Below are 27,692 nucleotides of genomic sequence, written 5' to 3'. Positions count from 1 at the left end.
TGTTCTTCATGTGTTCTCTTTGTGTTCTCAAGGTGTCCCTTTTGTGTTATCTTTGTACTGTCTCTCCTTTCACTACATGTTTTCTCTGTTGTCTGTTTTCTCTTCTCTGGATTCTCTGTTCTCCATATTCTCTCTGTTTTCTCTAGAATCTTTCTCTGCGTTCTCCGTTGTTCTTTCTAAGTTCTTACTGTATTCATTTTGTGTTTTCTGTGCTCTCTATTTTCTCGCTGCGTACGGTCTGTTAATTGGGCCTCAATTCTTTGTGTTCTTTGTTGTCTCTTTGCTCCATTTCTATTACCTCTGTTCTGTTTTTGTTCTCTCTTTGTTCCCTCTGTTTTCTATCTCTGTTCTGTGTCTATTCCCTCATTGTTCTCCCTCTGTTCTACCTCTGTTTTCTGTCGGATTTTTTCTGTTCTCTTTGGTATTTCTGTTCTCCTTGCTCTCTCTATTCCTTCTGTACCACTTACACTCTCTCGATAAGTCACCGTGCTCTAAGTGTGTTTTTTCTGTGTTCTCTTTGTAATTATTTTTTTGTTCGTCTTGTGTATTTTTTGTTGTCCTTTCTGTGTTGAGTATGAATCATTTTGTTATTCTTTCTGTGTTTTCTCGATGCTCTTTCTATGTTCTCTCTGTCATATCGTTATGTGTTCTCTCTGAATTCAGTTCAAAGTTCAAACACATTTTTTTCTGACATGATTACTTTTCATTTTGCAGCTTTTTGAAGTGAAACTTTTACCTGCATTGCTAGGATGAGCGGTTGGTCCTTGACAGATTTTTTTTAATAATTTTTTTATATCCTCAACTTCTAGAAGATTTGCCCTTATTATATTGGGAATTCTGGAATTTGGAAACTGTTGAGCTTTAAAAACAGGAACCGGTAAATATGTATTGTGATACATACTTTCGATTTTACAATCATGTTCAAGTCCAGACAGCATATACAACAGTAACAAATGCAAAAAATAATTCACGGATATTGACAATTACAAAGGGTAATTTTTGGCTGCCATAAACAAAGTTGGATTTACAAAATTTAGATACTTGTTGAATAATGAAGGTTAAAAGGGTTAAATTCCAAAAAGTTGTCTTGTGAAAATGAATACTTTATAGAAACATGTTATTTAAACTTTTTTTTCAACATTAACGACAGAACATCCGAAATTTGGACCACATTGCGGAACACCATGTATATATTACATATTTGTTTTTTTTTTAATATTATGGTAATATGAGGGATGGCCAACATCTATGTCATGAGAATATAATATTTTTATGAGAACAAAATAAGCGTTTTTGCAGCTGGGTAACTACATCTTCACGAATTATTTTGTTTATTAGGAAGACAAATTACATATTAAACAAATGTTGATATTTAGTAAATGGAACATGCTAGATAAAACTGAAATAGAAAATCTGTTTATAACTTATAATAAAACGAACAATATGTTCAACTCTGGTATTAATTACTTTTTTGCTGTTCTTTCTGTGTTTTCACGCTGCTCTTTCCATGTTATCTCTACGTTTTCTATATTGTTATTTCCCTGTTTTCTGTTGTACTTAGTGTTGTCTATATTTTCTCTAGGATCTTTAGTCTGCTTGTTCTCTCTACATTCTCTTTCGTTCCGTCTCTGTCATCTCCCTGTTCTTTCTCCGTTCTATCTCCGTTTTCTCTCTGTTCTCTCTCTGTTGTATCTCGGTATTACATGGTTGTTCTATTTTTGCACTACTTCTGTCTGTGTCTGTTCTATCTAGTTTTCCTGTTCACTGTGATCTATCTGTGTTCTTTTTGTGTTTTCTTCGTATACTCTGTGCTTTTTCTGTTTTCTTTCTGTGCTATTTGTGTTCTTCATGACTTCTCACGGTGGTCTTTCTGTGTCTTCTCTTTATTCTCTCGGCTGTTTTCTCTGATGTTTCCGTGTTTTCTCTGGATTCTCTGTTTTCCATGTTCTCTCTGTTTTCCTTAGCTTCTCTCTGTACGCTCTCGGTTGTGTACTCGGTGTACTGTTTGTCTTTTTGTTCTTTCGGTTTTCTTTCTTGTAGTTTTTATTTTTTCTGTAAGTTCCTTATGTTCTCTCTATTCTTCGTGATTTTTTTTTCTCTCTGCTTCATCTCTATTACCTCTCTGTTCCCTGTCTGTTCCCTCTATTCGCTCTCGGTTCAGCGTTTCTTCTTCCTGTGTTCCCCCTCTATTCAATCTCTGTTTTCTCACTGTTCTTGTCTTTTTTTTTGTTGCCCTTTCTGTGTCGAGTGTGAATTATTTTGTTGTTCTTTCTGTGTTTTCACGCTGCTCGTTCCATGTTACCTCTAACTTTTTCTGTTTTCTCTTGTACTTAATGTTCTCTATATTCTCTCTAGGCTCTTTATTCTGTCTGTTCTCTCTGTGTTCTCTACTTGTTCTCTATACGTTCTCGCTCTATCGTCTCCCTGTTCTCTCTACATTCTCTCTCTGTGTTCTGCCTCTGTCATCTCTCTGTTTTATCTCTGTGTTCTATAGGTGTCCTATTTTTGCACTACTTTTGTTGTGTGTCTGTTCTATCTAGTTTTCCTGTTCACTTTGATCTATCTGTGTTCTTTTTGTGTTTTCTTCGTATACTCTGTGCTTTTTTTGTTTCCTCTCTGTGCTAATTGTGTTCTTTATGTGTTCTCTTTGTGTTCTCAATGTGTTCTTTCTGTGTTTTCTCTTTATTCTCTCTCTTTCACACCCTGTTTTCTCTAGGTTCTCTCTGTGCACTCTGCGTTGTTCTTTCTGTATTGATTCTGTGTTTTCTGTGCTTTCTATTTCTGTTTCTCTTTTTCTGTTTTCACGTGTTTTTTTTGTTGTCCTTTCTGTGTTGAGTACACATTATTTTGTTATTCTTTCTGTGCTTTCTCGCTGCTCTTTCTATGTTCTCTCTGTCATCCAGTTATGTGTTCTCTCTGAATTCAGTCTCAGGAAAAATTTTTCCTCCTCATATCACCATGTAGTCTAGGAAGGACAAAGTGCGTAAAGATGAATAAGAAGAAGGTTAATAGATGTTATTGTAGCTGCATTAACTACACGTTCTGGACTTATTTTGGTTATCGAACAGACAAAATTGAAATATAAAATTTGTTTGAAACTTCTTGTGTATGTATGACAGTTCACCAATTGTTCAGAATTATGAAGAGTTTTGTTGTCGCGTTTTCATTTAAATTTTGGGATAATGGAGTTTTAAATGACCTCAATATATTCCCGAAATTGGAGATGTTATCAAAACATATGACAGGATATAGTTTCCATTAAAGTTTTTTTTAACAGTAGTTATGTGTTCTCTCTGAATTCTCTCTATCCTCTTTATTCCGTCTATTATCTCTATTCTCCCTATTTTCTCTCTTCCCTCTATTTTCTTCCTAGTGTTTGATATCTGCGTTCTCTCTATTTTCCTACTATTGCGTTCTTTCTGCTTTTCTTGTGTATTTTTTTGTTATTATTTATTATTTCTATGTACTTTATGTTCTGTCGATTCTCTCTAGGCTTTTTATTCTGTCTGTTCTCTTTGTATTCTCTATTTGCTCTCTATCTGTTCTCGCTCTATTGTGTCGTTGTTCTCTCTATATTTTCTCTCTGTATTCTGATGTGTTTCTCTCTGTTCTCTCTGTTTTCTCTCTGTGTTCCCTTCTTTCTCTGTTCTGCCGTTGCACTACTTTTGCTGTCTGTCTGTTCTATTTGGTTTTCCTTTTTAGTTTGATCTATTTGTGTTTTGTTCGTATACTCTGTGCCTTTTCTGTTTTCCTTCTGTGCTATTTGTGTATTTCATGTGTTCTCTTTGTGTTTTCAGGATGTTTTTTCTGTTTTTCCTCTGGATTCTTTGTTCTCCATGTTCTCTCTGTTTTCTATAGGTTCTCTCTTTGAACTGTCTGTTCTTTCTGTTTTGTTTGCTAATGTTTTGTGTTTTTTCTATGTGCCTTATGTTTTCTCTATTCTTTCTGTGTCCTTTGTACTCTCTCCGCTCCGTCTCTAGTCCCTCTCTGTGTCCCCTTTGTTCCCTCTCTGCTCCCTCTATTCTATTTCTCTGCTCTCTTTGATTTTTCTGTTCTGTTTGCTTTCTCTATTCTTTCTGTTCTGCTTGTACTCTCTCGATAAATCATCGTGTTCTAGGTGTGTTCTTCTGTGTTACCTTTGCAGTTCTTTTTCTGTTTTTCCTGTCTTCTTTTTGTTGTCCTTTATTTGTTGTCTATGTATTATTTTGTTACCCTATCTGTATTTTTCCGCTGCTCTTTCTGTTTTGTCTATGTTCTCTCTGTCATCTCGCTATGTTCTCTCTGAATTCTGCCTGAGGAAAAACTTTCCGTCCTCATATCACCATGTAGTCTAGGAAGGACAAAGTGTGTAAAGATGAATAAGAAGAAAGCTAATATATCTTCTTGCAACTGCATAAATACACGTTCACGACATATTTTGGTTATTGAAAAGACAAATGATATATTAAGTGTACCTTTTTGTTGTTGTTTCTCTGTTTTCTCTATGTTTTCTCTATTCTCTCTAGGCCCTCTATTCTCTTTGTGTTCTCTATTTGCTCTCTATTTGTTCTCGCTCTATTGTCTCTCTGTTCCCTCTCTGTTATCTCTTTATTCTTTTTCTCTCTATCTCATTTCTCTCTCTGTTCTATAGATGTTCTATCTTTGCACTACTTCTGTTGTCTGTCTGTTCTATCCGGTCACTTTGATTTATTTGTGTTCTATTTGTGTTTTCTTCGTATACTATGTACTTTTTCTGTTTGCTTGCTGTGCTATTTGTGATCTTTATGTGTTCTCTTTGTGGTTTCAAGATGTTCTTTCTGTTTTATTTGTTATTGTTTTTATGTTGTCTCTATGTGCCTTATATTTTCTCTATTTCTGTGTTCTTTGTTTTCCCTCTGCTCCATTTCTATTACCTCTCTGTGCCCTGTTTGTTCCCTCTCTGTTCCCTCTGTTCCTCTCTCTGTATTTTCTGTGTTCTTTTCATAGTTCTTTTTCTGTTTTTCCTCTGTTCTTTTTGTTGTCCTTTCTATGTTGTCTATGTATTATTTTGTTATTCTTTCTGTGTTTTCTCGTTGCTCTTTCTATGTTTTTTCTATGTTCTCTCTGTCATTTGCTGTGTGTTCTCTCTGAATTCTGTCTGAGGAAAAAAAAATCCGCGTAAAGATGGAAATGGAACATCGTCTATGATGTTGAATTTTAAAATTTGTTTTAAAAAGGATATCAAACAATCTGCGTAACTTTCGTGGGTATAGAAACTCATTATTCAGCATATTTTAAATAGGATTTACATAGCAACGTTTTGATGGAGACAGAATACCTAATTTTTCATATTTTAGAAGGTAATAAGAAACGTCCAGAAATTTTCAGCTTACGCTTCTCATAATAACTTATCGACCAGCTATCGTGAAGGATTTTTAAAATCTAAATCCACAGTGGCATAGCAACTGGGGACACCACAAAAATATGACACTGGGAATATCTAAATGGATTGGTTGCAAAAACCGAGATCCCTAATCACCCTATCAGCGCCATAACCATGACATAGATGGCGAAAACCGAAACGAAAGAACAAAAGCTTATCAAACTCACAGGTCACGGAAGCGTTAATTGCACAAAGCCCTATCTACAGCTCGAATGGTGTATCATGAAAGCATAATTAATCATATGAGGGATTCAGCGATGACCAACAAAGTCAACAATTTAACATTCTGATCAAAATGTTTAGCTAGACGATTCAACAGGACGTGCACGGGAACCATTATTGTTAACTAACCAATTTAAATCCAGAGAAAATGTCTTAGTTTTCTGGAGAAGCTCAAATGAATTGACCAGAAGCTCGTTTACTCGTTATTGGAAACCAGTTCAAGGTTTGAATTCACCCGTGCTATTCCCACGAATGAATCTACATATGGTGTTAACAAATTTAACCCCGCTAATTAAAACGTCGACATGATCCTTACGCTGTACAACAACGCAAATAGGAAAAAAAAATCGTTTATCGGTGTGGCGTATGACAAACAAGTTTTTGTTGTGGCGTGGCAACAGTTTAATGAAAGTCCGTTTGACTGGATGCGCGGTGTACCGACTGTTGAAAAAGTACTTCATTTTCAGTATATTGAAATCGGTCAATAAATGTCACGATGAAGGGCGTGGTGGAGGATACCGGATATTCAGAGAGGTCGCACGATCCAGTCAGGATGGACAAATAGTTGGACGTGACTGCTCGATATTATCAAAACAAATATAGCTTTACTAGGTCCTGAAATTCTATACAGCCGATGACATCGCAAAGTGCTCTGCGTCCCAAATATTGAAACGAACACAAAGTAAATTACTTGTTCGACATGATTTTATTACGTTACGCTTTTCAGCTCAATGGAACAAATACAGGAACTTCCATCAGGGTGTTTTTTTAAATGGATGAGGAATAAATTTAATTAAAAAGTGCTTTAATAAAAAGATAAAAACCGTACAACAGATAATGGAACGGGGAAGGCCGGGTCAGCTGAGGAAAATGAGAAAAACACAAAATTCGTCAGCGGTTGTAAACCGACAAGGGAAGGCATTTACTTAAATACGTAGAATTCTGCAGCGGGGATGAAATTTTTAAAGCTGCAGAAAAACACGTATTTTCTAGGTGCCATCCGTTAGTAATGGAATTATTCGCCTCGTCAGGCTGGCAGCGCAGAACTGTATATGACGCATTTCACACTCTAAAATTCCACGTTCTGCTTTAATTTGTGGATGACGGACTAACGCTAGTCCATTGAAATTACAAAAAAAAACATTTAGTGAGATAATTCCTATTTTAAAAGTGAGTAAAGGACATCGGATGATTTTTATAAAATACAGCTTTAACACCGTTTTTATTACACAATGTAGGCGCAAAAAACATCAAAATTTGGACTAACAAGGGAAGAAGTTCGTCAACTTTTTGTTTTTAAGGGTGAATAGGGCAGTGAATAAAATTGAACCAGCATCTGCACTAAGCACTCTGCCTCAATAATGTAGCATTAAGTATCACTTCTCAGAATCATATACTAGGATTACTGACTTATTTAAATATCATCTTTCCACCATTTTAAATGTGAATTCTTTGTTAAACAAAAACTGTTGTCCTCAGTGGCAACATTGTTATCTTCGAACTTAGATTTAAACTGCATGTTTGATAAGCCGATATATCTAATTGTTTTTGAACTTTGCGCAAAGTTTAAAATTCCCAAGTGGTTAAACAACGAATTTAATAATTTACCCGTGCTACCAGCTTTTGCGTTCAAGGATTTGACGGAATTCAATTCTCACACCAAAGAAGCTGACAGTAGTTTATTTAGTTATTAGTTTCGTTCGATGTTAGTTCTCCAGTTCGGCAAAACTTAATCTAACTTGAAGAATTATCGAGTTAAACTGGTTTGGGAGTCATTCATCAAAAAATATTTTCAGGTAATGGATGTCTGACGAAAAAGAACGTTTTTCAGTTTAGCGGGAAATTTTTTCGAACAGCATAATCATTCAGCAATAAGTAAGTTCAATCTTTCATAGCTAGCTTTTTTAGATTCAAATTGAAAAGGATTTGGACGAAAACCTTGGATACGTTTCAAGGCCATGACATAGATATTGACATGGAAATCAGAACACCCAGTAATAGTAAGAATATTTTAATATTTTTTGTATACATGTGTATTAGTGTAAGATAAGTAAACCATATCCGTAGTAGTACTTGCTAAGATAAGACTGATTTTGGCAAATGACATACTCTCTACAAAAGTAAAGGGTGGGTGGGCGGGGCTAGTACTTGCTACGATAATTAAGATAATCTCTGAAACTACCGAAAAAATAATTTAAAAACATCAGTGTTTTGCCCTTCGAACACTTCGAAAATTAAGCAAGGGTAATTTTTTTTTAAATTTAGATTTGTAAAAGTTATTTTTGGTTCCATTTCTTCCAAAATTCCAACAATTTTGCTAGAATTGATCAAATGAAAAAAAATGTCAATTTTCGAGGCAAAATAGGTTGTCGAGATTTATATATCAAATTTTTTTTGAGTATTTTTAAGCAACTTTTCAAAAATATCAAATTTTCAATACCCTCCTCCACCGTATAACTTTTTTCAGTTTTTCGAGCATGAATCGGAAATTACTTTTTCTTGCAGATTTCAACTGGTTCTTGTAGATTACAAATTTGGGCTTCATATCATCAAAAATTCCAATAATTTTCCCAGAACTGATAAAATGAAAAATGACAATTTTCAAGATGTATATTTGAAAAATTTCATTTCAAACTGAATTTTTCGAAAATGTTAATCAACACGTTATGTTTTTGAATCACTTCAAATTTTGATCATTTACTTCTATTGCTGTAATAACTACGTTTATCAGAAATTATTAAAATATGCTTACTATTACTGGGTGTTCTGATTTCTATGTCCCTGAGTATATATATGCAGGGTTAAGTCACAAATTGCGCGCTCCTGGATATTTAATTAACCAATAATTATTATTATTACAGACAAAAAGAACTTAAGGACCAAAGTCAGATGGTTCATCAAAATAAATGTGAACCATATGCACCATATGAAAAAACAGAACACTCTTTATAGAGTGTTCTGTTTTTCAGAAGTAGGTATTATCTTGCTTACTTTTTTAAATAGAACATACTATATATTTTTACACACTGAATAATCTCATCGTAGGCTTTCTAACTGTGGCTTATTTTTGAAATTTTGATGCGATATTGCTAGGTTAATCTATTTTTTTTTTTCAATTTTTTAGCAATGAAGGAGTTCACAAAAAATCGCAGTCGGAATATTTTTACAAAGTGTGTAACAATATTTTGTAGGTATAAGTAGAAGTAGAACGTGTTTTCGTTGTCGTATCAGTTAAATTAAATTTTAATACACCGAGGGTTTTCCCTAAACAATAAAAACATAACCATATTGCGATTTTTTTCAGCACCACTGCCTTGCTAAAAAATTAAAAAAAAGTGGAAGAATGTGGCAACCTCGCATTAGAATTTCCAGAATAAACTATGGTTTTAGAGAGTAGTAAGATGCCAATGCAAATATATTTTTTAAAATACATAGGGAGTTCAATTTAAAGATACCAAGTTTTGTATTATGTCTCAACAAGAGAACACCCTGTGTAGCCGGAAACAATTTTAATGTTTGCTACTCCGAGAACATATGACTTTTTTTCTGTTATTTTTAGTAATTATTGAGATATCAAGGAACGTGGATTTGGTGACTCAGCCTGTATATACCGGATGTTTGGGAAATGACGGATTAATTCTCCGTTACGCTCTTGAATACATTTTTTGAGTTTTTAGTGTTTTATTTTGGGAGCCCATTAAGATTTTTTTTGTAAATCATTTTAATCAATTTTGGGGGACTTTGGTGTTCTGTATTTGGAAAATTCTAAGCTGACCTGTTCTTGAGTTAATTTTGAGACACCGTTTTTTTTTTTTTTTTGAAAAATTTAAAACAATCTTGACGTTCTAGGCATTCTTGTTTTGGAAAGAATTTGAAAGTGCTTTGGAGGCTCTAATATCTTGTGTCATAATAATTTACTAACTCCGCCCACCTGCCCTCTATTTTCTTAGGGTGTATGTCATTTGCCAAAATCAGTCTTATCTTAGCAGGTACTAGCCCCGCCCACCCACCCTCTCGTTTCTTAGGGTGTATGTCATCTGCCAAAATCATTCCTGTTTGGAAAGAATTTGAAAGTGCGTGGGAGCTTCTAGTGTCTTTTCTTATAATAATTTAATTACATTTTTTAAAGGATACGTCATTTGCTACAATCAGTCCTATCTTAGCAGCTACTAGCCCCGCCCTCGCACCCTCTCTATTCTTAGAGGGAATCTCATTTGTCAAAATCGGTCTTGTTTTAGCAGCTACTGGTCCCGCCCACCCACTCTCCCTTTTCTTAGAGGATATGTCATTGCTAAAATCAGTCTTATCTTAGCAAGTAATAATCACTAACTTTTACAAAAAATGATCAAAATTTGGAAACATTACTTATATGGACAAGACACGAATTTTGAACATCTCTAGTGTTTAATTGGTTATGCGTTCATGGATTTCTCTTTTGTTGGTTTTGTTTTTGTTTATCATTTATAAATGTCTTATTAAATCGTTATTAAGAAATCAGACAACAAGCAGGAGATATTTTACTTTTATAAAATTGCGTTTTTTTCGTAATCTACATCATCAAGAATTTTCCAGACACCCGGTATAGAAAGTGAATCATGAAGTACATCATTTATTATTAGATAAAAAAAGCCAAAAGTTCTAAGTTTCGTTTTACAGAGTGTTCTGTTTTTGGGACGCAATACACGACTTTTTTTTTAATAGAACATCCTGTATAATTTTATATTATCTGATAGCTAATAGATACATCTGAAGCATAGTTAAATTTTGAAATGTGAAACAGTTATTTTGTTACAATTATTCAAAATAATTTTTTTTCGGACGAATTGTTGCTGTTTACGGACGAGGCGTAACCGAGTCCCAACTAGAAAACGAGTCCGGAAAAAAACTTTTAGGTACATGTTGCAAACAACATTTTTAGTTAAGCTTCCAAAAAAGTCCGTAAAAAGATATTTGACGGACTCATTAATTTTTTTGGGATTCTTAAGTGAATCCGTAAAATAGATATAGCGTATACAAAAACGTTACAAGTATCTAAAATACACCTTTTAGACCTTTTTTAAGTACGTGTCATATATAGTTAAAGTTCCCAAAAACAGCAATAATCAGTCTAAAAAAAACTGTACTTTAGTTACAAGTTCGAAAAATAGCTATTTTTTGAAATGAGCCCAAAAAAGACTCATTTTGCGGACTTGAAGCGAATCCCTAAATTACAATTTTTGAAACCCTATACTAAAAACTTTATTTTGATTTACTTGAATGTTTTACAGTATATAGTTGAAACAAAAATCTTAATACGGCTATTTCTTTTTTATTATTATTATTAAGTGTTTTCAATTTCTAAAGTTGAAAGTTTCTACTTTTTTTTTGATATTTTGCAAACACTTGCAGACACCAAAATACCGAAAGATATAAAATATGTAAAACATAATAAAATGTAGTAACAAAATATAGAGTACTTTAGTGGGAAAACATAGATATGAATAGTAATTAGAAAATTATCGGTTTTACATTATTTTAGAAACACTATTAAAACTCACTTTCATTAACTTTAAAATATGAAAATATTTAAAAAAAATTGTCATGTTATTAAACAGAACTTCCTTCGCCCCTGAAGTACAATCAAACAAATTTTATTTTTTAGAAAAAGAAATAAATAATGCCAGTCTCGAAACCCTGACTTTCGCGTTATTAGCATGCGCTCTAATCACCTGAGCTAAAGACCGCTTGGTTCCCGCTTATATTATATAACGCCATTGTAAAATTTTGTTTTTTTGCGAAAATCTGGATACCTAGGATAAAAATTCAAAGTGGATTCATAAACCACACGTACAGGAGTACGTTATGTTATAAAATTTAGATAGCTTCTACGATCCAGAATTAGGTGCCACCATCAAAGTGTTGGTTGGGAATTAGGCAAATTTGGTTAGTATTTTATCATCTACATGATATTCCTAAAATAAAAATTAAATTTGACAATAATTGGTTAGGGAGTTTTGAAGTTATCTATCTACTAAATATCGATATAAACAGACGGCAGACCACAGACAGACAGAAACGAGAGACCAATTTTTTCATGCTCCTTCTCCCCTGGAGTAGAACCGAACAAATTCAGTCTCTTAGTAAGTATAGGATGTTCTAAAAAAAATAATGCATTCATTCATATTTTTGAAGCAATTGTTAATCGAGCCTGCGATTCCTATCATCGGTGAAGAAGTCAAAGGAGTGTATTTTCGTAACATAATGCGTTCGAATCAAAAGCAATGGCGGTACGTAATAACCCAAACGTCTCCTTTTCCTAATCTGGGACGATTCTGCATGCTCTAAGTGTATTTCGTCGCTCAGAATCGTCAAAAAATGTTGAAATATAGTTCAGATTTAATAAAAATCGACAAAAATACTGTTTCTAGCTAAGTACGTACGAGTAATTATTAAAGTACGATGCATTAATGAATTCAGAAAAACGAGCTGGATTTATTTAACCTGGATATTGGTAGATCTTCTTTCTTTCTTGTGTTCTTTTATCCTTCCATCACTAGGTCCAGTGGAACACCCTGCATTTGTCCGTTGTGTAACTATACTGCATCATTAATGGCACAGTGGAGGATCAATAGAACTAGGAACCACCATTTGTGTGCTAACTACATATAAGTGCACACGCTTGTGTACTTTACTGTTCACTCCAGACTTGAACGGAACAAATCTGACCAACCTAAAACTTCATGAACTAAACGTAAAACTGAAGGCATATCAACTAATTAAAAGCTTATGACTTGTACCGGCTATTGTGTCGATACCAGCTTCTACCACAAAGCCGCCGGGCAATGAAATAAAACAACTTCCAAACGTTTTAATGGCGCTGTTAACTGCAAACGGCAATTGATTCACTAGAATTCCAAAAAGTTGCCTTTCTAATCAACGGGCTTAAAAATAACACGACAAATAGTTAAAAGTAAATCCGTTCGGATTGTAAATTGTGTTGCAATCTACAAAGTAAATTTCCCTTGCAAATCGTAAAACTCGTTATAAATACGGCTTTGCAGTAAAAACGACCACTGGTCGATTAAAAATATGGACAGTGACTTACGTGTCCAGCATGACTTCCGCCTTCGTATATTGCAAAGTAAGTAAAATAAATACAATGCGCATAATAGAGTTGTGTTGTATATGGGAAAAAGTTGCACAACTGCGTGCAGGCATTCTTGGAGGTTCTTGAAAAAATTGTAGAATATTTATGTTTCGTTTCTGGTATGACTAGATGTGTTCTAAGTTATTATTTATTAATGAGCCATCCGGCTTCACCGAAACTGACTGCCGACAAATAACATCGTTTCAATATTTCAGAAGGTTCTGTATGTTCATAGAATAGAATTATAGCGCTAGTAATTAAACCGACGGTGTTTGTTAATATTAATAATAACCGCTGTGAAAATTTAAGTACGTGTACTTTAGTCTTTTACCAATTTCATCTTTTCTTGACGTTTCGCGCGTCGTAGAATACAAAACATCAGTTTTACAGATTTACAAGTCCTCTATTTAAACGAAAATAAAACTCATGAAACGCCAGGACGTTCTAAACAATTTGATTTTTTTAATGTTAAAAATAATGATGCTCTTTTATCGGAACATTGAGCATTCTTGAATAGTTTTATTACGGTCTTCCCACAACAAAAGATAAATAAGATAAAAGTGGTTAAAATCGGTTATGTAAAAATTATCTATAGATGATAAAATTAACAAGTCTTGCATTTTCGGACACCGAATAGAATACTGTTCCACGACTTTTTTATATCTTTAGCAACAAGTGACCAAATACTGCCTCCAGTGGGATTCAAAATGTAGGATGTTCTGCCAAAAGCAGATTTTGTAATTTCCATATTAAAATATATTAAGTGTAGTTTAATGATTTATCAGAAAGTCAAAACGCATTAGCTGACATTTTTTTGTCGACATGTATAAACCATTTAACTGACTTTACATGGGCTGCAGAGGAGTAGATTTTAGAGGTAGAAAAAAAAAATGTTTTTCTGCATTAATGCATCTGATTTTTATTTATTTTTTTTAATTGTCAATACCTTCGTTCAGAAGAATAAGAAATTAAGCAAGAAAAAAAACACATTTTTTGGGAGATTGAAGAGAGACAATATCGGGCTAGCAATGTTATAGTTAGCAATCTTTTCGAATCCTTAGAAACTGCAGAGAATTGCAAGATTATAGTTTAAATCACTCCTTGACAAGGGTGAAAAGAACATTAAGCTTAGATTTTTCAATGGAATTCCAAAAATAGTAAAAAACCAGTGACGATCCAACAAACAAATAACATGAATGTTCAGAGAACTCTAAGCATAATGTACCAAAATGTAAGGGGTCTTCTGTGATGATGTCAACAAATGCTAGACTTTGTGATAGTGCAGTCACTTGTGAATTTTGTGATAAAAAAATTTACCATTTTTGTGTAATAAATTCGACTGTGAATTTTTCCCCACTTTACATTTGTTTAAAATTGAAGACTGTGATATCTTGGAGGCTGTGAAGAAGATTAATCCTAATTTTATTTTGTGTCAGGTCCTGATGGTCTCCCTGCATATATAATTGTTGATCGTGTTAGTTGTTTTTGGTACCAATGTCTTATAGATTTAATTGAATTGTACGAAAATGTCAATATCCTAACATCTGGAAAAATTCAAAAATTTGTCCTGTTTTCAAATCAAGTGATAGAAACTACAAAAAAAATTACAGATCGGTTGTTCTTATATCGAACTTTGCCAAAATTTTTGAATGTATTGTGGTGACGGAATTTGAATTAAAATTTCGAAAAGGACGAAAAGGACGAAACAAGACGAAGCGGCCGAAAGAGGACGAAAAGTAAGAAACAGGACGAAAAAGACGAAACAGGACGAAACAGGACGAAACGGACGTAAAAGGACGAAAAGGACGACAAGGGACGAAAAGGGCCAAAAAACACGAAAAAAGGACGAACATGACGAAGAAGGATGAAAAGAACGAAAAAGGACGATAAGAACGCAAAAGGACGAAAAAGAAGAAAAGGACCAAAAAGAACGAAATAAGGAAAAAGGACGAAAAAGGAGGAAAAGGACGAAACAAGACGAAACAGGACGAAACGGACGAAAAAGCACGAAAAGTAAGAAACAGGACGAAAAAGGACGAAAAAGGACGAAAAAGGACGAAACGGACTAAAAGGACCAAAAAGGACGATAAAGACGACAAAGGACGAAAAGGACGAAGAAGGACGAAAAAGCACCAATAGGACGAAAAAGGAGAAAAAAAACATTTTGTGATAAAAAAATTGCCCATTTTTGTGTAATAAAATTGACTGTGAATTTTTCCCCACTTTACATTTGTTTAAAATTGAAAACTGTGATATCTTGGAGACTGTGAAGAAGATTAAGCCTAATTTTATGTTGTATCTGGTCCTGATGGTGTCCCTGTATTAATAATTGTTGATCGTGCTGGTTGTTTTTGGTACCAATGTCTTATATATTTAATTTAATTGTAGGAAAATCTCAGTATCCTAACATCTGGAAAAATTCAAAAATTTGTCCTGTTTTCAAATCAAGTGATAGAAACTACAAAAAAAATTACAGATCGGTTGTTCTTATATCGAACTTTGCCAAAATTTTTGAATGTATTGTGGTGACGGAATTTGAATTAAAATTTTGAAAAGGACAAAAAGGACGAAAAGGACGAAACAAGACGAAGCGGCCGAAAGAGGACGAAGAAGGACGGAAAAAAGGACGAAGAAGACGAAAAAGTACGAAAAGAACCAAAAAAGACGAAAAAAGGACGGAAAAGGACGAAAATGACGAAAAAAGTTGAAAAGGACGAAAAAGGACGATAAGAACGAAAAAGGACGAAAAGGACGAAAAGGACCAAAAAGGACGAAAAGAAGGAAGAATGACGAAAAGAACCAAAAAAGACGAAAAAACGACGAAAAGGACGGAAAGCATCAAAAAGGACGTAAAGAACGAAAAAAGACGAAAAGGACGAAACAGGACGAAGCGGACGAAAAATGACGAAAAAGACGAAAAGGACGAAAAATGACGAAACGGACGAAAAAGACGAAAAGGACCAAAAAGGACCAAAAAGGACGAAAAAAGGACGAAAAAGGATGAATAGGACGAAAAAGGACGATAAGGACGATAAGGACGAAAAGCACGAAAAAGGACGATAAGGACGAAAAGCACGAAAAAGGACTAAGAGGACGAAAAGGACGAAAAAGGACGAAAAGGACCAAGAAGGACGAAAAAGGACGAAAAGGACATTTTGTAATAAAAAAATTGCCCATTTTTATGTAATAAAATTGACTGTGAATTTTTCCTCACTTTACATTTGTTTAAAATTGAAAATTGTGATATACTGGAGGCTGTGAAGAAGATTAAAAATCTAATTTTATTTTGTGTCTGGTTCTGATGGTGTCCCTGCATATATAAGTTGATCGTGTTAGTTGTTTTTTGGTACCAATATCTTATACATTTAATTTCATGGTAGGAAAATCTCAATATCCTAGCGTCTGGAAAAATTCAAAAATTTGTCCTGTTTTCAAATCAAGTGATAGAAACGACATAAAAAATTACAGATCGGTTGCCCTTACACCGAATTTTGCCAAAATTTTTGAAGGTATCGTTGTGATAGAATTTGAATTAAAATTTCGCGCACAAAAAAAAAATTACCAGCGGCGCGAAATCACATTTTAATAACTTAAATTAAAAAAAAAATGGATCAAGAAAACCGTTGATCATAGGCAACGTTTAGTTCTTGTTGGGTAGTCGGTAGCTCCCCCAGGGGATTTTCTGTTGAGAGGATTGGTAGAAGTTGATTTGGTGGCTTGAGGAGGGAGGTGAGACAAGTCACTTTTGGTTTGTTTGTTGTGTGTGAAACCACGTGGTGAGTAAGCCGTTTCCCCAACACGCGTAGCTAATTCTTGGGGTTTTTACAAGCGGAAATATGCGGATTTTCGAACGACGCTAACGTGTGGTGTAAATTTGTTTTATTGTTTGTAAATTCACAGTTCATGTTAGGATTTTAATAGTTAACAGGTTCTAACACAACTTAACAGACATTAGTTTTGTTGCAGGAGTTTTCATGAAATTCGCTTAGTCAGGATTCACCCTTTGTTTACCAAATTATGAATAAGGTTTGTGGATGCTTATACTTAAGTGTTACATTATAACACTTCTTACTTCATCCCACAAGATTGTTAATAGTGCATTAAGGGCAGTTAAATCAAACTAACGTTTGTCTGGGATAAGCTGGGGATAGTCCACGATATAAACTCTCAAAGCTAATTGTTTTAAGTAATCAATCACTTGGATCAAGGCATCATTTAACATAATGCAATTTTTTTGTTTGAATCGTTGATAAAGTGTGGCATAATTTAACATCAGGTAAATTCTTTGTTCTGGTAGCGGATATGTTGAAAGCGTATTTTCAAACCGAGCACATGTGTGAACTGTAAAATCTCGTTGAACAAATTAACAACATTGTGGGTCATGTGGGACATCCATTTTATTCCTTTGATTTAGACCATTATTTGCCCAGCGCCACCGGATGATCACATTTCTGGGAGACATATTTTTGACGTATATTTTTGGAACGACCCATTCGTCTGACGCCATTTTGGACCTCCAAATTGTCTGCTACGTTTTTTGTTTATGACATAAAATATGTATTAAAATAATGTAATTTTGTCAGCTTTGCAATTTTTCACCTCATACAATTTTTCTCTATCTCACAATTTTAGTCCCAGCAATTTTCTTTGTCGTATAATTTTAAATTCAAACTTAATCTCAGATAAGAATTCTTTGCTGTTTAAAAATTTCACCAGAGTGTGGCGAATTCAAATGTTGTTTATTGCTCTTTTTGAAACTTTAATACTTGTTCGGTTGTAGTTTAATATTGGAGTCATAGAAAGTGAACATTTATATGGAATTGAAATAGATAATGCATTAACACGTGGGGGAAGCGGAGTGCGCGGTTCCTTGTCGAGCTGGCGGTCGCGCCATCTGCACAAATATGCAGGCCTAGAATCGAAGTCAGGGGCAGTTGAGATGACGTAACGCTGTCGACTTGGCCCAATAATCGAGATCCAATCACGAGTTTGCGACCGTAACGGCCTGCTCGTCTAGGCACGTTTTTTCGTGTTAGAGGGGTGCTTCGCGATAATGCTTGCGATAGAATAGACTCACCGTCGTGGGTAGGAGAACAGCCACGACCAGGAGCCCCAAACTCCGCTAGTACATCACTGTATTTTACTTAGAAAATTATAAAATATCGGATTATGTACAGGTTTAGTATTGCTTATGATATCAATTATTATGACTAGACATCAATACGTTGAAAATAGTGGTTATCAGTCGCCGGAATTTTTCTGTAATAGTGGGGTTATCCAAGGATTCAATTTGGGTCCACTCGTATTTATTATATTTTTTAAAGATATACATAAATGCGTTAGTTGTAAGTTTTATATTTATATTCCTCAAAATGTAAAATAATGTCCATAACAAGAAAGCTTCAAACAATTAATTTTTACTATAATATCAATTAACTGAATTTTTTGATTCAAAAATTAGGTATTTTGTCTGGTTCTGGTGATTTCCACAAAATTTCTGTTCTACATTCATCAGTTCGTCAAGTGTTTTTTGATTATCCATTGGGCAGATTTATTAAATTAAAATTCTTGAGAACAAAGTGTTGACCAGAAAGTTGATAGATCCTGTGAACTTGGATTCAAATTTCGATAGAATAATTTTTCATTGTTACAAAATTGTGTGTTATGAATTTTTCTGGAACGTGTTTGTATCTTTTAAGGCTTAAAAAAATAAATTATTGTGATTATTAATGTTAATCTTATTATTAGACTTGCGTTCCCTGAAAAATACGTAACAGTAACAGTAGATATTGCAATATCAATTTAAGTCGTAAATAAATGATGTTTCGTGGTTGTGTAAAAGAGTAGATTTTGTTTGTTGGATTTTTTGTAAAAAACCCGATTTGCGTAAGAGGGATATTCCTTTGTAATGTTAAAATATAACGTGCTATATGCAGAAAATAGTCACATTCTTAAGGCCTGCTGCTTTTGATTTGTTGCTCGGGACACAATACCCACATAAGCAGAGTATTAAAAATTCGATATTGTTTCCTCCCCTGTCGAATCACTTGTTGTTTGATTTGCAGACATTTGTGGAAACTCGCGAGGCAGAAAATCGTGTCAGCAGTTTCGCAACCAGAATTACTTTCTCAGGCTGAAGTAACGATCTCGTAAGAATTTAAACCGAAAAATGAAGATGGGGAACTACATATTAAGCGCTGAAATCAAACCTAAAAATTTGTCATTACCGAACCATTTTCATGGCACTGAAAGATGAAAGGGAATTGGTTCTTTATTTTTCGTCGGATAAATTTCTAGTATATTGCGACGATATTGCTACAATGATAGACTTCTTTGATACATCGTACGAAGCCAGGGACTGGAAGCTGTTTACAGATTGTTCATAGCAAACTTTAAGGCGAATGCAGCGTTTTAAGAAAAATAAAAACACGTTTGTTTCCATTCTTGTTGTCCGTGCAGTGTATGGAAAATAAAACTGGCGTCAATACTCTCGAAATTGGACAATCATAGACCGCCAAAACGCCATATGCACGTGCTAAACGTTGCACAGATAATCTATGCGCGGAAATGAGAATTCAGCAAAGATATATGTTCGAATACATGAAACCTCGATTACTTCCTGAACCATATTTTGCTATTCCACGCGAGTACCGCATTTTGACAAATTTGTTTTAGGCTGTGGGAACAGAGCGACTCCATTCAGCCAGAGCTTTTATTCAAATGCCTCCTTTGTTGAGATACCTGGCCACATTTATAAGAACAACAGGAAAGAAATTTACTGCAAGGCGAGTATTGACACCGACATGAAAGAACATCCTTTGCGATTTTACCGCACGATACATATTTGTGGCGGTAGCAAATTGCCTCTATTAGTGGCTTAGATCGAAACGCGGAAATTGTAATCTCCTAAACACCTCATTAAGGTCGAAACGCTACAAATTGAGACGAGAAATTAAATCATTCGACCATCTGCGATCGGAATTTCTCCAGGATTTTGTGTGATGCGATCGATAAAAATACTTTGAAAAAAATTTCCACAATGCGGTCGCAATTTGTTGTTTCGCAGCATTCCATTCCAAATAAATAAATTTTCGCATTTGCATGAAAACGGGGGCCGGAGGGGACAAGGCAAACGTCCTCGGCTTTGCTCCAGCGGCGGCTCGTGGGGGAGGCGCCTAGTGATTTTCCAGAAAACGGCTTTTTCCTGAAATGTACCTCGCAGTGAACACATTGGCAGCTGAAAATTAATTTGCAAGATTGTAGGGTAGTTAAGTGGTTAAAACTAAATTTAATAATATAGTCGACATGTTGAAGTATACAGGTACGGCATTGACAACGTTAGAGGAAGAATGGCAATATTTTGATTTATAACCATGGTCTATAAAATAAAACTAAATAAACCGACAAAATTATGCAACCAACAATCACTGATTTTGTTAGCGTTATTTCTAAAATTCCGCTTCGTTGAAATTATCCCTCGTTATGATAGTTCTCATTTGTGATTAATGTTATTTGTAACCTGCCATCTAGAGTCACCGTTTTTATTGTTGTAACGTTTTTCCCGTGTGAATTACAGTAATTTCGTTGATCCAAGCTCAAAACAACAAAACTTTTGTTGTTTGCGTACCGTGAAAATGGTTTATTCTGTTGAACAAGACGCTTTCATTGTTGTCTTGTTATCGCAATGAGACATTTGTAAACCAAGAGTGGGTGTATTCTGCAGCCGCTTGTAAGCAAGAATATCTAGCCAAATGCCGCAATTTAATAATAATTCAAGAAACATCGTTATTACATTAGAGATGTAATCAACACATTTGTTCGAACTAGCAATGTCAACAAAGGGAAATCTCCTGGAAGAGTTTCAGTATCTGAGGAAGTTGTTGATGATTTGAGACGACTTGAGGAAAATCTACAAACATCTTTGACAAGATTTCCTCAACAGTCAGGAGTTCCTGTTGCAACATGAAATTGAACAACGGGTATTGACTAAAGGACTGCAGAACATTTTTGAAATTCAAAAGAGAGTGAACATGTCCCTTGAACAAAATGGTTAACATTTTCAACATTTACTTTAATGGCAATAAATTTGTTTCTTTTTATTATAATAAATTAGTTTTATTTTTTAATAAGATATGAAATATTTACGCAACCAGTTATACAGATACGTGTGGTATTTGTCGTGCGTCCTTGGACATTTAGTAAAGTTCAAAACTGAGAGGCGGCACGAATTTATGGCTACTTCGACCCTATAATAATTTATAGAAACCCTGTATTAATCGCATATTAAGATAAACTAAGGGAGACAAGGCATTTAAAAGGTAAACATTTTTTCTTCAGCCAATACAAGTTTAGTTAGTTAGTGTATCAACATCCCAGATTACCTTATCTTTTTCGAGATAATCACTTAAAAATTTAGGATTCCTACACTTTTTGAAAGTGGTGAAGTAAATGTTTCAAGGAAAAGAAAAATTGCAAGGCTTTCGTTTCATTCAAAGAAAGCTTTGAAAAAGCAGCTGTTTTAGATAGATTTCCAACTGTTTAGGTCTTTGTGAAAAATAAGAAAAGTTGCATCGTCTGCAAACAGGATTATTTGTGAATTAGGGATATTCAGCATTGTCATTAATATAAATAAGAAACAGCATGGGCCCGAAAACTGAACCTTGGCGTAGTCCATAATGCAGTGGTAAAAACGAAGAATTCTTTGCATTCAAAAAGATCACTTATTATGCAAAAAGGAGAGTAATTTTGAAGATATAAATTTTTATATAATCAATAACAAGTTTTTATTGAAATTAAATGCCACTCTCAACCATGTCAATTTTGACAACTAAAGTAAGGTGTGGTGACAGTTCTAACAATTTTAAGCAAAATTTTTTCATACCAACTGGAACAGTACTTGTTGATCACGATATGTATTATCAGTACATGATTAACCTCGACTTTTTATATTTACACATCGAAAGAATTTGACTATTAAGCACGCACAGAGAATAGTTCACCAGAATACATGGCGGGGAGTGATAAAAGTACACAGAAGATTAATTATCAATTAAGATACAATGGAAAAACACATTTTGAATATGATTTTGAGTAAGTAGCTGTTATTACGATAATTCTTCTTTTATTATTATTAAATATGGGTAGGCGTAACAATACTGTATCCTCAAACCAATTGCAAACGTAACAGTGTTTCCGTAGTGGTGTCAACCATGTCAATTTTACTTTATACAACAGTTGGCTGAAAAGGTTTTAGAATTTAATAAACCGATCTACATATGCTTCTAGATCTAGAAAAATCACTTGATAAAGGAATTACAATTGAAGTAAATGGTGGGTATTTAAAAGCTATAACAAAAAATACCGGAATAAAACAGGAATATTTTCTAAGTCCTCTTTTATTGGATATTATAATGGATGAGGTAATGGTGAAGGTTAGAACGAAAAAAGACAAACACTACTGATGAAAATCTCAACGAAGAAAACTAAATTCATTCAGTAAAAACGCAAACTAGAATAAGCAGGTATCTAAATTCTATTACTTCGGAATAGGCATGTGAAGTAGTAAAAAATCTGGGAAACGACAAGCTGTAAAAGCAGCAAAAGTACCGGTGGTCTTAAATGGAACAACTCCTAGAAATCACGGAAATGAAAACGCTGAGAAAGTTAATAAATAAAACCATGCGGGATCGAATATGTAGTGAAGACATTAGACAACAACTGGAAGTAGAACCGATAAACGGTGAACAAGAACTGGAACGTTAACTGAACGGGAGAATATAGAATTGTAAGAGCAGCTATAGACAAATCACCAGTAGAGAAATGATCCCAAGGAAGATCACCCAAAAGATGGGCCAATAATCATAGATTTGGAAGGAATAGGATCCAGTCTATATAGAAGTTAGAAGACGAAAAAGAAGAATAGGAAGGGGGTGGAAGAGGAGGAGGGGGAGAAGGAGGAGGAGAAAAAGAAGGAGACTAAGGAGAAGGATCAAAAGAATAAGAAGAAGAAGAAGAGGAAAAAGAAGAAATGAAGCACTTTCGTTCATCATAAGCCACTAGATAAACACCAAACAGTTAGTGGTGTATTGTTTTGATCTGTCAAACGCTTTTTACTTAATAGTTCATGAAGTGTTACTATAAAACTTGAAAATATAGGTACTTAGGTACTTATCTAAATCTGTTTAGATAATTTTGCAAGAAATGAGTATTAAATCTGACGACGGCAGCTATTTTACAAGAACGTACAGCATGGGGAATCTCAGGGAACCATACTGGGACCTTTGCTTTTCCTCATGTACGCGAACGATTTAACTGAGTGTTTATCTGTTCCAATTACAACAAACTATACAAGATAACAAGAAGTAACTCACCAATTTTTGCCTTGTCTACTTGATGTAGAGAAAAAGTTATTACAATGGCAGAATATTGTAAATAAAATTACCGTCAGTTAAACAAACAAAAAATCGCTGCATGCTTAAATGGAATGTCACTGTAGCAAAACAAAATTTTTACTTGTTAATATCTTCTTTAATATACGATGTTCTGTGGTAAATAAATTAAATTACTTTATAATGTTATTTAGATAAAACTTCCCGTACCGTTAAAGTACAATACAACATATCCAGTTTTTTCGAAAAATTATAAAATTTGAATGCGTGTGTTCCAATTGATTTTTTTCCACTAAAAAAATTTGTGATCAAGTCATCAAGATTTTAGATATATGACTCTATCAATTTGGATGAATGCAGTATAACACTAATAATAAGTAATACTATTGCATTTCCAATTTTTTTGAAAAATGGAGTGGGCCCTTTTTGATTTGTTCAATGATAGTAAATAATATAAAAACATATGAATGCAATGAAACATATAATATTTAGCACATTTTGGACAGATTTATTCGGTAAAAAATTGAAATGACGTCATTAATTTTTGGGAGGGCATACACGGATAACTTTGATTAATGATTTACCGTGCTTACGATAATATTAAAACGTTTGTAAGATATCCGAGCATTTAGTTTTGCAGTTTCCAAGTTAAATTGTAAACTGTTACACAAGTTTGATTTTTTCCCAAAAATCTGGATATCTAAGGTAAAAAATTAGCGTAGTAATATCTTATATATGTTATAAAATTTAAATAACATTTACTATGCAACATTTTGAGATGACGTCATCGTATTGTTGGGGGGAATAATTAGACAAATTTTGTTCAACGTTTTACTAGTGTCTACAAGTCTTAAAATATATGTATGTATAATTAACAATCGGTCCAGTAGTTTCGGAGATTAATTGTCTAATAAAATATCGATACAGACGCCACACAGACGACAGATACGCAGAAACGGGAAGTTTATTTTTTCACACTCTAGTAATCTTGAACTGTCAAGAAAACATGAAAGCAGCCATTCCCCGGATAGGCCCTATTGATCAATACTTGCTTAGCTTACGTTCGGGAAGTAATAATAATAACAGAATAGCAGAAACTTACACACCCTTAAATCATTTTATCTTTCTTTCAAAGACTTAGACGAAAAGCCATACAGGGTGATTTTTTTAACCTGAAACTTTCAGATATCTCGGAAAATAAGCACTCTTGCGAAAAACATGTCCAGAATCAAAATTTAATCAAGCCGCGGGGGAAATACTTTAGTGCTTAATTTAGCCCCTTCCCCCTCTCCTTGTAGGTGGGGCAGGGGTTAACTTCGAAACTTTAAATGGGAACTGCTATTTTTAATTGTAGATTCGGAGTCTATGGCTTAAAGTACGTTTGATTTGCCTGAAACATTTTTTTCGGTCATGATAGATGGCGCTGAAGAGATAAAATTATTTTTTTTCCGATTTGTACTACTGCGAACTTATGCATACGACCAAAAATTACAGAAATATATCAAAGATCTAAGTGTAAAATTATTTGTATGTAAAGAAAAATCCAAAACGACTCAAAATAATGGGATGTTCAAAGAAAAAAGTCATCAAGTTGGCCTTGGTTTTTTTGTAAACACTATGAAGTGTGTACACAATAAACCTAAAATTTAACCGATGACAGCTTACAACGTGGATATGTCAGTTATGCACAACAGTATGAATAAAAAAACACATGCGTTTTCGCAACGTTTTGTTCTATTAAACAAGCAATGCCAACTTGATGGCTTTTTCATACCCGTTATCATTATATACTGTAGCGCTCTATGCTGGCATAAACTAACTATAAAATTACACAGATATATGGTACAGTACAAATGTATAATAACTAAGTTACGTTTAATTTTACCTGGCGAATTACTAGTTTTTAATATAAAATTAGGTACGAATATTTTAGTGCGTATTTATGCTTTATATTAAAATATGTATGTTATATGTAATAAATGTATTATGGACATTTCTCGTATTTTTTGTTTACAGCTTATTGTCCTTTCTTTCCGGGTCACCAAAGGTAAATTGCATATGTGCATAAAACTGTGTATACCTATTTGTGCATATTTCGAACAAATTTTCGCCCTTTAGTAACAAAAGTCCTCCATTTTGACAGATCATACAGCATTTTCCCACTTCCTGTTTTCAAATTAATGGGCTTGGACGTGTTTTGTGCTTTTGGCGGTAATTCGGATTATTACAAGCTAGTAACTTGATCCAAATTACTAAATTCGTTGGACTACAACATAATAATAGTTTAACAAGTTAATAATAAATGGTTAAAATGTGAATACCTGCTCGCCGCTCCCCCGCCCCCGGTACAAACCGCCGCCGGCCGCCCCTGCCCTTCCAATACGCAAAGAACAATTCCGACACCATGTACGAACGCAATGGCATTTATGATGGCGGCAATTGTGCCACTTCAGAAACCCACATGCAAGTATACCCCAAGGAGTATTTCGCCCCGGTAATTTGCTGCTACGAGATAGACTCGGCCGATACTATGATTTATTCACAAGTGAATATTATGGTCGAGCTACCGTGTCTACATCAACCGGCAGGGCCGGACCCTTGCGGCAGAAATGAGCGGGTACCCCTTGTTGATTTATGTTTCTAATTCGGGCAATTTACACTTTCTCGACAAAACGGAAAAGTCGCTTTTTGCGCCGGATTTTCTCGTCTGCGTAATGGCCGCAAACCGCAATTCCGTTTCGGTGGAGTTTAGTACGGACCTGGAATCGGCCGCATTTTATTTCGCGTGCTTCGGAGGCGGCGAACGCTTCGAGTCTTTCGGGGGTAATATAAACTAGGCCACTGTGCAAGGGCTGTTTGATAGCGTGCTATATTTCAGGCTTTTGTTTCTCGTATCTAGTTCAAGTTTCACTTGTTCTTAAAATTTCAATGCTGATATATTTTAATAATTTAATGAAGTATGTTGGGCCGTAAATCTTTTGCAAAGTACGAAATTCAAGATAAAAGAGAGTTTTCGGGCGAAGAAGTTATTTTGCTCCACTTGGAGAAGTGTAATCTCTTGTTTTACGGTACAGTGCATACGTATACGTGTAATCGTCATCACGTTTTTTGTTCTCGAGGAAAGCTACGAAAACTTGATGCGTCTCTAATTTCATTTTAGTTTTCTTGCAAACGTGTAGATATAAATTTCTTTATAAAGGGATGTAACATAATGTACATGTCAGTGTAGCAAATTCTATTAATAAAGTAAATAGCTGGGCGTTGATGTAAATGGCCAGTTTCAACATATAAAAATTACACACATGTAGACTATCTACATAATTAGTAGAATTCTAGTTTTATATGTTTGCTTTTACTACGCCCGAAACTATTAAAATTATTTTTAGTAACTGAATCATTAAAAGTGACACTTTCCAAGACAACATACTTAGTGTATTTTAAGTCTTAATTACTTACTTAAAAACTTAAGTTGTTCTAATTCTACGGTCGGTATACATACACTCATTTGATATTAGATGGGTTGTGTTGTTGAAAATAAGTCAAATCACTCATGAATGAACTAAGTAACACGACACTTAAAATTAAACCCTGAGGTTCGCCGATATTAAAATCTTTCTAGTTCGCTTAATAATTTCATAAGCAGGTTAGGAAAGTAGTTACTTTGATATGGAATGTTGATAGCTAGCACTTTATTACAGTCGTGCAATAATAAACTAGTTACATTTCTGAAGTTTCAAGTGCTAAGTAGAAATACGCATGACATAATCCAGCCAGTCGTGGAAAATTGGTGTTGAAGAACAAACAAAATTTCCATTTCGTGATGTGAGTTAAAAAGAATTCTGAAAAAATAAATCTCGAAAGAAAGGTCTACTTCGAGTTCAAAAACTGTCATTATTGTAACAAAAGTAATAAGAAGTTCTATCCCATTTCGAGAGAGTTCTAGTTCAGAACAGGATTGAGATTGAACGGAGATATTAGAAGTTCAAAAGCATTCTGAAAATTTTTAAATTTGCAAAGAAAAATATTGTGACTTCAAACATGATTGAAATAGAAGAAAAAAGGAATTCTACGACATTTCGAGATTATTCTAGTTGCTCTTTGGACATTAAAAAAGAAACAAAAGTGGTGACTGGAACACAAGGCGACTGAGCCTAAACGGAGTATTATCATGTAATAGGTATATTACATGATAATATTTAAAAAAAATCTGAAAAAATATTAAATTTGAAAAGAAAGATGATTCCAGTTCAAATTCTACGGTGTTTTGAGAAAGCTCTATTTTCTCTTGGGACGGCGGAAAATTTTTAGTGCAACGTATGCCTAATATACATGAAAAAAAACAAGGTTCAGAAACGAAAAGATATAGAATTTTGAATGCTGAAAAAATCTTAAATCTGAAAAGAAAGGTGGTTCCGTTTCAAATGGGATTCAAATAAAAAAAAAACAAGAGATTCTATGACATCTTGAAAAAGTTGTAGTTTCACTTTGGACACCGGAAAAGAAACAAAAATAATCAGCGCAGGGTTGAGATTGAGACACATGGAAGAAAACCAAA

The 27,692-nt window shown here is 34.2% G+C and overlaps 1 protein-coding gene across 1 annotated transcript in view; it reads right to left on the bottom strand.

Annotated features, from left to right (window-relative positions):
* The window catches only part of LOC135128550 (proteoglycan Cow), a 317,893-nt gene that overhangs the window by 128,219 nt on the left and 161,982 nt on the right, over positions 1 to 27,692 (bottom strand). The window lies entirely within an intron of this gene.

The sequence above is a fragment of the Zophobas morio genome, unplaced genomic scaffold (genome assembly GCF_036711695.1).
Source record: "Zophobas morio isolate AGI-343-1 ecotype UQ-CSIRO unplaced genomic scaffold, CSIRO_AGI_Zmor_V1 ptg000014l, whole genome shotgun sequence".
In the NCBI taxonomy this organism is placed as follows: Eukaryota; Metazoa; Arthropoda; class Insecta; order Coleoptera; family Tenebrionidae; genus Zophobas; species Zophobas morio.
Note: the sequence above shows the minus strand (reverse complement) of the source record. Positions and strands in the feature narration are given on the sequence as shown.